Raw genomic sequence first — 10828 nt, forward strand, 5'->3', positions numbered from 1 at the left:
TCTATTGACCTTTTATTATATGTTATTATTATTATTATTATTATTATTATTATTATTATTATTATTATTATTTATTATTTTTTTAAAATCTTTGTTAAGTCTTTTATTGAAGGGTATCCTTCTTAAGTCTGCAAAAAAAATTAAATTTTCCTTATTTTTGTTGAATCAAAGATTTTTTTTAAGGGAAAAAATGCATAATTATATATCACTGTATATATGTTAGGATAATCATGGTATATTTAGTGAATATTTTCTTGGTGATTATTATTGTTTCCTAAATTCTGTGAGATAATAGATGGTGGGAATATATATTCATATCTTTTTCATTATTGTATCTTTGTCATATTATTTGTTTCTTTAAATAAATTTTTATTTTTTAAAAAAAAAATATACTATGGACACACCAGGAGATGACACGTGTCATAGCTGGTGTGTCTTTTAGTATATAGTTATTGATTTGTGTTTTCCAGTGCTTTGGTAGTTTTGCTTGAGTTTTGTAGGAATTTGCGTACTTGGAGCATTTTCCCGGGTTTTTGAGGAGCATCTACAAGTGTTGGAAGACCGCGACCTAGTTCGATAGCCCAAGACCGATTGAAGGGATCAAATCGGTGATTAAGGGCTCGGTATTGGAAATCCCGAGGCATATGGACCGCGTTCAAGGACCCAAGGAGGAAATTCGATTGGGCCGAAGAATAAAGGCCCAATCGAAGTCCAATTGATTGCCCCAAAGAGCAGAGGCCCGGACCATTGGCCCCGCCTGAAGGCGCGCCCGGCCGGGCGGGGCGAAGCAAGGCTTTGAAGAGCAGCCGCGCCCGGCCGGGCGCGAGAAGGTGTTTGAGACGAGGAAGGCGGGCCTAGTCGGGCGAGCCACTGCCCGACCGGGCGCGAGTGATGCTTAGGGAGATTAGTTTTTTGATTTGTTTTGTTTAGCGGAGATTCGCTTGCTTAGTATTAATGTGTTATTATTAGGCAAGATTAGACACTTCTTCTCTACCTCTACTTACTTCTCTTATTCTAATTTTTATTTCCCTTCTCTCTACTTAGACTTTCTCTCTCTAGATTTTTATTCTCTCTTGTTCCTAAAACTCAATCGTAATTCCACCGTCTTGGTACGATTTCTCTCTTAATTAATCTCAGTATTTTACTCATTCAATTTCTTCATGTCTTGTTTAATTATTATGTTTTGCTTAGTTTTAATTATGTCTGAGTAGTTTTCCTTCTAGGGTTTATGGGGATCTAATAAATAATATGAAGGGGTAATTTTATGATTGTTGATTATTAATGCTTAATTGATTTCCTATTGATTGTTTAAATGCTATGCAATTAGATTTGGCCAGGTTTAATTGTATGAGTTTAGCAATATTGATTCGAGATTCGAAAGATGAGAATTGATGTTTAGGCTTAGTTTCAATAGGTAGATTAATTTATAAATGGTTAGGTCGAGATTCGAGAGATGAGATTTAATACCGGTAAATTAATTCTGTGATTGTAATACGTAGCGAAAGCCCTTTATGATCGGATTAATTAATGCATTGATGATTGATTATTGTGTTTTGCCCTGGAATATTGTTTATTAGTGAACCTATGCCCTAGGCCTTTTAATATTTGATTTTTTCCTTAATTATTCTCCTTACTCATAATCTTCGTAGTATAGTTTATAATCACAACAAATATTGGTTACTTTAATTTAGACTATATTAATTAAGTAGGAGTAGAAAGACTTGTTTCCCTGTGGATTCGACCCTACTTCCCTATCAGCATAAGCTAGTGGACTTAGGTAATTATTTTTTATTAGGTGATACGACTTTAGCCTGTCAAAATTTGGCGCCGTTGCCGGGGAAACGGTTTTATTTTTATTTCTAATTGTTTTTTTTTTGTAGTCTAGATTATTTTTCTTTTGCCTCAAAGGACATTAGTTCTTTGGGGTAGTTCTAATATCTGTCTTTTTAGTTCTTTGTTTATGCCCAGGTGTTCCAGATCAGGTTACATTCCATTCGATCCTGAGATCGAACGCTCGTTTCATAGACAGAAGAATTTTTATAGGCAGATCCTGGCAGGTTCTGGGAGTAATAATATTCCTAGAAATCCATTACCTACTTCTAGTGATTCGGAGCACTCTTCTGATTCAGAACTAGAGATGGGTACACCACCACCACCTCCACCTCGCAAGCTTAGCGATTATTCGCAACCATCCCTGACGGATTTTCCACATCTTTCCCCTACACCTGATCTCGAGGGAGTCCAGTTCGAGATCAAGCCCCAGTTCATAACAATGATAGAAAGAAAGCAATTCAGTGGAGCTAAGGGTGAAGATCCTAATCTTCACATTGCAGATTTCTGTCAATACTGCAATACTATTAGGCAGAATGGGGTAACGCAGGATCAAATCAGGGAGATACTTTTTCCCTTTTCTTTATGTGGAAAAGCTAAATTATGGTTTAGTGGTTTGAATAGAGCTGCACTTGGTATTACTAACTGGGAGACTCTTGCTTTAAATTTTTATAATAAATATTACCCTGTAGAGAAAACAGCTTTATTGAGAAGTGCCATCCAGAATTTTGCCCAGGAAACAGATGAAGCATTATATGAAGCTTGGGAAAGATTCAAGGATCTGCAGAGGGAGTGTCCCCACCACAATTTGGCAAAGTGGCAGTTGATTCAAGCTTTTTACAATGGTTTAGGAAATGCATCTAGGACAATTTTAGATTCCGCAGCTAGCGGTAGATTTATGAATTTAAATGTTGATGATGCAGGTCGGGTTATTGAAGATATGGCAATCCATAATTCCCAATCTGGGAATGCTAGAGGTTATGCTAATAAGGGCAATCATCATGTTGATTCAGTAACCCTTATGCAAGCTCAGCTTACTTCTATTTGCCAGAAATTAGATAGCCTTACTACTAACAATCCTAATTCTGTTGCTAATTTTTCTGCTGTTTCCAATAATGCTAATGATGCTTTCTGTGAAAATTGTGGAAGTGTAGGTCATTATGAACAAGATTGCAGGAGTTCAATGGAGCAAGTTAATGCTTTCCAAACCTACAAGCAAAATAACCCATACTCCAATTCCTACAATCCTGGCTACCAGAACCATACCTACCTATCTTACCGTAGCACCAATGTTCAAAATCCTCCACCTCCACAACAACCACAACAAGCACCCCCTCCACAGCAGAAATATTACCACCCTCATGCTAACCAGAAACCCCCATCACAAGCCCCTACTACATCTTCTGACCCTGCTTTATCAGAAATTAGGGCAATGCTGACCAGTATGCAAAAACATATGGAGAGTAGAGACCAATAGATTGACTCTATTATAGCCCATAATAAAGTCATGGACACCTAAATAGCCCAATTGTCCTCTACCCTTCAATCTCGCCAGCAGGGAGCTTTACCAGCGCAGGGAATTCAACCTACAGATCATGCTAATGCAATCACCTTAAGGAGTGGTTCACACTACGATGAGCCCCAAATGCCCAAAGAGGATGAACCTGATTTAATTAATATTGCTAATCCTGATTCCGTTGTACCAATTTCCCCTACAGGGCTGCAGGGTAAAATTCCTGATACTAATATTTCTGATGATTCATTGTAGGGTACAACCTCAGGGAAGGATGCACCCCAGAGGAAGAGTAGGGAAGCACAACCAGTTATCAAATTACCATTCCCTAATCGCCAACTAAAGACTAAGTTGGACAAGCAGTTTGGTAAGTTTCTGGAGGTTGTTAAAAATTTGCAAGTAACGGTCCCCTTTACTGAACTTATTACACAGGTTCCTGCATATGCTAAATTTATGAAGGATATTTTGACTAGGAAGAGGGCCTTTAATGAAGTAGAAACTGTAGCTTTTACTGAGGAATGTAGTGCATTGTTACAAAATAAATCTCCTCCTAAATTAAAGGATCCTGGTAGTTTTTCTATCCCTTGTCATATTGGTAATGTCTTCATAGATAAAGCATTATGTGATTTGGGTGCTTCTGTTAGTGTAATGCCATCGTCTATTTGTTCTAAATTGAATATGGGTGAATTAAAAATTACTAATATTACTTTGCAAATGGCAGACCGTTCTGTTAAATATCCCCTAGGTATTTTAGAGGACGTCCCTGTTAGAGTTGGTAAATTTTTCATCCCTGTTGATTTTGTTGTTTTAGACATGGCTGAGGATACACAAATACCCATTATATTAGGTAGGCCTTTTCTCCATACTGCAGGAGCCATTATAGATGTTAAAAATGGTAAACTAACTCTATCTGTTGGTGATGATAATATTACTTTTAATTTAGGGAAAGTTTTACAAGGTCCTATGCTTGAGGAAAATTGTTGTTTGATCGATGTTATTGATATAATGGATGATATTTGTGATGATAGCTTGACATAGATTCTTGCAAGGGATCCCTTGGAAGAAATACTTTGTGGAAATTTGTCTGCAGGTGATGCGAGTATCTGGAGTAAGGAGGTGGATATGATTGAGAAAGCTCTTGCCATAGAAGAACTTGATGACAAAGAAAACAAGAAGGTAGTAAAATTAGTTCAGGAATCGAAACCTACAGAGGTAAAGAAACCTGAACTAAAACCTCTCCCTTCTCATTTAAAATATGTTTTTCTTGATGAACAAGAAATGCACCCTGTGATCATTAGTACTGCACTTGATGACCCACAAACTTCCCAACTTCTAGAGGTTCTCAGAAACCCACAAAAGGGCAATAGGGTACAGTATTGATGATCTCAAGGGTATAAGCCCAGATTTTTGTATGCAAAGGATACACTTAGAGGACAACTACAAGCCCTGCATTCAACCCTAGAAGGAGGTTGAATCCCAATATGCAAGAGGTAGTCAAGAAAGAGGTTATGAAATTACTTGATGCAGGTATTATCTATCCTATTTCTGACTCTAAATGGGTAAGTCCTGTTCAGGTGGTTCCTAAGAAGGGTGGGACGACTGTGGTTAAAATGAAAAAAATGAATTAATTCCCACTAGAACTGTTACAGGGTGGCGTATGTGCATTGATTATCGTAGATTAAATGTCGCCACTAAAAAGGACCATTTTCCTCTCCCCTTTATTGATCAAATGCTTGAGAGGTTAGCTAATCATAAGTTCTTTTGCTATTTGGATGGGTATTCGGAATTTTTCCAAATTCCGATCCACCCTGAAGATCAGGAAAAGACTACATTTACATGCCCTTATGACACTTTTGCATATCGTAGAATGCCTTTTGGTTTATGTAATGTGACAGGCTAAAGTCGTATCACCTAATCAAAAGTAATTACTTAAGTCCTCTAACTAAAGTAGATAGGGAAGTAGGGTCGAATCCACAGGGAAACTGGTCTTTCTATTCCTAATTAATTAATTAATTATAATCTAAATTATTAAGGTAACCAATTTGTTGTTTGTGATATGAAATTATACTACGGAGATTAAGTTCAGGGAGAAAATCAATAATAATTAAGAAGGCCTAGGGTCACAGGTTCACCAATAATTAATATTCCGGGATAAGACATAACAATTAATAATTAACATTGCACAAATAACATGATTAACAGGCTCTCGCAATTTATTAATCAACATAGATCTAACAGGCTCTCGCAATTTACTAGATCTAAGTTCCTATTGAAAATAGCCTTTAATATCAAATTAACATCTGCTCGATTCATCAATTCAATATTGCTAAACATTCACAATCAAATTACATCTACTCGATTCATAATCTAATTGCAAAGAATTAAAACAATTCAATAAGAAATTATCATGCAACACCAATAATCAATAATAACAAATTATCCCTTCATATTAATTATGGATCCCCATAAACCCTAGAATTAAACTACTCGGACATAATTAAACCTAAAGTAAACAAAGCAATTAAAGGAGACATGATTAAGATCAAAGCAAGGAAAATAAGTAAATAAGGAGAAAAGAGATAGTACTAAAAGAAAGAAATATAAAATTGCATAAATCAAAAGTTTAGAGAGAGAAACAAGGGAGAAAGTAATACTAAGAGTTTAATTAAGAGGAGAGAGAGAAAAGTTAGAGAGAGAAAGAGAAAAAGAAAAACTAAATTAATAAACTAAAACTAAAACTAAACTAAAACTAAGAAAATCTCCCTAAAACCTACGTACTACTACTACACTTAAATAGGAAAAGAAAAAGAAGTTTGACAACAAGTCAACTTCTAATCCTACATAAACTCCTCAAACAAAACAAAACTCCACTTAATAAAAACTAAGTCCACCGACTTTAATTTCCTAGCCCAAAACAAAGTCTTCAAATTAGAAGATAAACAGCCTAAAAGCAATGAGCCTGCGCTGATATAGCGATATCCGCCCGACCGGGCCTGGCCTCCCCCGATCGGGCCCGATTAGCTTGAGCTGTGAATTGGGCTTCAAAGCTCTACCTCCTTTTTGTTCTTGGACTTGGTCTTTTAGAGCTCATTAGCCCAAATTCATTCACTTGTTTGGTCCGTGATATAAGAACTTGTAAAATCTTAGACATTCTCTCGTATCGAGCCCTTAATCATCGGATTAAATTTCTCTAACTCGGCCTTGGGCTTAAAATATACTGTCATAAAATACGCTCCATCTCTAACATTTTTGTAGTGGCTTAAATAAGCTCGGGAATTATCATAAATCTGCAAATTCGTACAAAATAATACCAACTCTACAAAAACACTAGAAAACGTATATTAGTAATAAAAATAGCTCCTTAGAGCTCAAATAAGCACAAATATGACCATGGGACGGGGAATAAAAATATATATAAAATAGACTTATCATAATGCACCTGCTACTTTTCAACGTTGCATGATGAGCATATTTTCTGATTTCATAGAGTCTATCATGGAAGTCTTTATGGATGATTTTAGTGTCTATGGTTCTTCATTTTATTCATGTCTAATTAATTTAGCTAAAATCCTGAAAAGATGTGAAGAATGCAACTTGGTTTTAAATTGGGAGAAGTGTCACTTTATGGTGACAGACAGAGGGAGTAGTCCTGGGTCATATTGTATCTGATAAGGGCATACAGGTAGACAAGGCAAAAATTTCAGTGATTGTGCAATTACCTCCCCCAGTTAATATTAAGGGAGTTAGGAGTTTCTTAGGTCATGCGGGGTTTTATCGCCGTTTTATCAAAGATTTTTCTAAGATTGCTAAGCCACTGACTCAGCTTTTGCTTAAGGATGCCCCTTTTGTTTTTACTGACGAGTGTCTTGAGTCTTTTAACAGGATTAAGCAAGCTTTAATATCGGCACCCATCATATGTGCACCCGATTGGAATCTTCCATTCGAGATCATGTGCAATGCAAGCGACTTTGCTCTAGGAGCCGTGCTTGGACAAAGGAAGGACAAAGTTTTACATGCTATCTACTATGCTAGTAAAACTTTGGATGAGGCTCAAGTTAACTATGCCACCACGGAGAAGGAGTTTTTAGCTGCTATTTATGCTTTAGAAAAATTTAGATCATATCTAGTTGGTTCTAAAGTTATTGTTTTTACTGACCATGCAGCTCTAAAGTACTTGATAGCCAAAGCTGAATCAAAGCCTAGGCTACTCCGGTGGGTTCTCTTGCTCCAAGATTTCAACATTGAAATAAGGGACAAAAAGGGTGCAGAGAACATAGTGGCAGATCACTTGTCACGAATCAGGTATGATGAGGGTAAGGATTTTCTTCCTATAGATGATTCATTCCCTGATGACAACCTGTATGCAGTTGTAGAGCAACACCCCTGGTATGCCGATTTTGCAAATTATTTAGTGGGTGGTACTCTACCTCTTGACTTGTCCTACCAACAAAAAAAGAAATTCCTTTCTGATGTTAAACATTATTTTTGGGATGATCCTTTTTTGTTTCGTGAGTGTGCAGATGGATTATTTCGCAGGTGTGTCCCCGACTGGGAGGTACATGGCATTCTCACTAGCTGCCACACTTCACCTTATGGAGGACATCACGGTCCCTCTAAAACAGTGGCCAAGATAAACGAGTCAGGATTTTATTGGCCCACCATGTTCAAGGATGCTAACATTTTTGTGCAGGCTTGTGACTCTTGCTAGAGGACTGGCAACATCTCGCGGAGGCATGAGATGCCTCAAACTGGGATTTTGGAAGTTGAAATTTTTGATGTTTGGGGTGTTGATTACATGGGACCGTTCCCTTCTTCTAGAGGGAATCGTTATATACTAGTCGCCGTAGATTATGTATCCAAGTGGGTAGAAGCCATTGCCACTCCTACCAATGATGCCAAGGTGGTCCATAGGCTTTTCAAGAAGACTATTTTTCCTAGATTTGGAGTGCCTAGAGCCATAATCAGTGACGGAGGATCCCACTTTCATGAGCGGAAGTTAGATACCCTCCTAAAGAAGTATGGTGTTTACCATAGGACAGGGTTAGCCTACCATCCCCAAACTAGTGGCCAAGTGGAAGTGTCTAATCGCGAGATTAAGGTCATCTTAGAGAAGGTGGTAGCAAAATCTAGGAAAGATTGGAGTGATAAGTTGGATGACACCCTTTGGGCATATAGAAGCGCATTTAAGACCCCTATAGGTACCACTCCGTATAGACTTGTGTATGGTAAAGCATGTCATCTTCCGGTGGAGTTAGAGTACAAGGCATATTGGGCTATTAAGGAGCTCAATTTGGATGCTAAGCTAGCGGGAGAAAAGAGGCTTCTACAACTTAACCAGCTTGATGAGTTTAGGTTGATGGCCTATGATAGTGCGCGAGTCTACAAGGAGAAGACTAAGAGATGGCACGACAAGATGATCCTTCCGAGAGAATTCAAAGAGGGTGATAAGGTGTTGTTGTTCAACTCTAGGCTTAAACTGTTCCCAGGAAAGTTGAAGTCAAGGTGGTCGGGTCCTTTCACTGTAAAAAGGGCCAACAAGTTCGGTTCTGTAGAGTTATTTGATGAGCTTGGTAATGTGTTCAAGGTAAGTGGTCAGCGGCTTAAGATATATCATGAAGGGGCTACAATTGGTGCAGTTGAACTACTACACCTGACTAGTTCCAGTTCACTTTGAGAATACTATGGTAAGAAGGTCGTGCGGGACCTAGATAAACCAGCGCTTTGCGGGAGGCAACCCGTATTTTACTTGCTTTTATTTTTGTTTTTCTTCTTTTTCTTATGAGAGGAGAGAGGAGAGAATTTAATGAGTTTTATGAGTTTTTGGTACAGATTATAGGAAAAGAGTTAGCGAAAATTTGAAGAAAGTTAGGTCGACTAACTTTGCTCTCGGGCCCGGCAGGGCGAAGCTTCGCCCGACCGGGCGCGAGAGTTGGGTTGGAAAAAGCTTGAAATTGGCCCGACCGGGCAAAGGTACGCCCGGCCGGGCGCGAGAGTTGACGTGTACGGTCTTTTAAATGGCTCGACCGGGCGCGAGAATAAGGTCCATGAAGCGTTGAAGATCGCCCGATCGGGTGAAATGGCGCCCGACCGGGCGCGAGCAAACGAGTCAACGACCACATTAGATCGCCCGACCGGGCCCCATGCCGCCCGGTCGGGCGCGACAATACCCTCCCCCCCATCCGTCTTCTTTCTTCTTCTTTCTTCTTCCTCTCTTCTTCTTTCCTTCTTCTTCCTTTCTCTTTTTCGCCACTTTCTCTCTCTAAAACTCATAATTTCCTCTGACTTCTCTCTAAGATTTCTCCTTCATTTCTTACCCAAATCCAAAACTTTTTACATATTTTTACTCCTCTCTTCATCCTCTACATTCCTATATCAAAAATTTTCATTTTCCACAAAAATTAATTTTCTACCACCACTTCCAATGGCGGCAAAGAGGGCCAGAAACTTGCTCGGGGGTAGTTCAAGCGGGTCATCTCAACAATATGACCCGGCTCTTCAACTTGTTCAGTGGCCAACGATCAAAATCGCAACACCGGAGCAACGAGAAAAGCTTGAGGTGCTCTACGGACGCGAGGTAATCCCTTCACGGTGGTTACACCGCCCTACTTTAGAAGCTTTAGGTATTTATGGCTTTGTTAGGAGATTTTTGTTGATATTGGTATGCGTAAATTTGTAGATATGCATTATTCGACATATCGTGAATTAACTTGTGAATTCTTGTCTTCTCTTGTTATTCAAAGTCATAAAAGTGGACCAAAATTAATTTTTAGGCTTAATAATAGAAACATCACTCTTTCTTTTGTGGAATTCTGTAAATTATTTGAATTGGAACCCGATTTAGATAGGCAATGGAATGTTGAGTTTAAAATGGATGATGTTTATTTTGCTTTGACTGGTATTCCCCATGTTTCTGCACAACATGCTAGTGCTAGGCCTATCCACCACCCCGTCCCTAAAATGTGGCAAAGATTTGCCGGTGTCTGTTTCCTAGGTAGGAACAAACCCCACAACTGTCAGACCAATGAATTAGCTGTAATTGGCCATTATATGTTTGGGTTCGGGAAATTGAACATAGCCCGATATATCATCCACCACCTAGGTAGGCACGCTACGGACGGCAACCAGGTTACTACCCCCATCCGTCTTGGTGGCATTATCACTAGGATAGCCATCAAGAAGGCCGGCTTTGTAGAGAGTGGACCCCACCGCATGACTAACATGGGACCCGACACCTACATTACCTCTAGATACCTTGAGGAGCTTGGGTGGTTGCGGGTAGACGGGAGCCAGGTCACCCATTGGTGCATTAGGACAGGGACTGAACAACCCTTACCCATTTTTCCTTTGCCCAACCCCGACCTGACCGCCTTTCCCCCAGGGCAAGAGTCTTACACTTATGCCCTGTTAGTTGCCCATGCTAGGGGCCAGGATCCACAGCAGGCCCAGGCCCAGCCACAGCCTGTAGTTGAGCCTATTCCACAGCCA

At 39.2% G+C, this 10828-nt stretch overlaps 1 non-coding gene across 1 annotated transcript; it reads right to left on the reverse strand.

Moving 5' to 3' along the window:
• Positions 1-2533: 2533 nt before the first annotated feature.
• LOC145612865 (small nucleolar RNA R71) lies at positions 2534-2640 on the reverse strand. Its single transcript, XR_014106776.1, has one exon. It is a non-coding gene; the product is annotated as a small nucleolar RNA R71 (small nucleolar RNA).
• Positions 2641-10828: the final 8188 nt, after the last annotated feature.

Source organism: Chenopodium album, chromosome 24 (genome assembly GCF_948465745.1).
Source record: "Chenopodium album chromosome 24, dcCheAlbu1.1, whole genome shotgun sequence".
NCBI classification, from domain to species: domain Eukaryota; kingdom Viridiplantae; phylum Streptophyta; class Magnoliopsida; order Caryophyllales; family Amaranthaceae; genus Chenopodium; species Chenopodium album.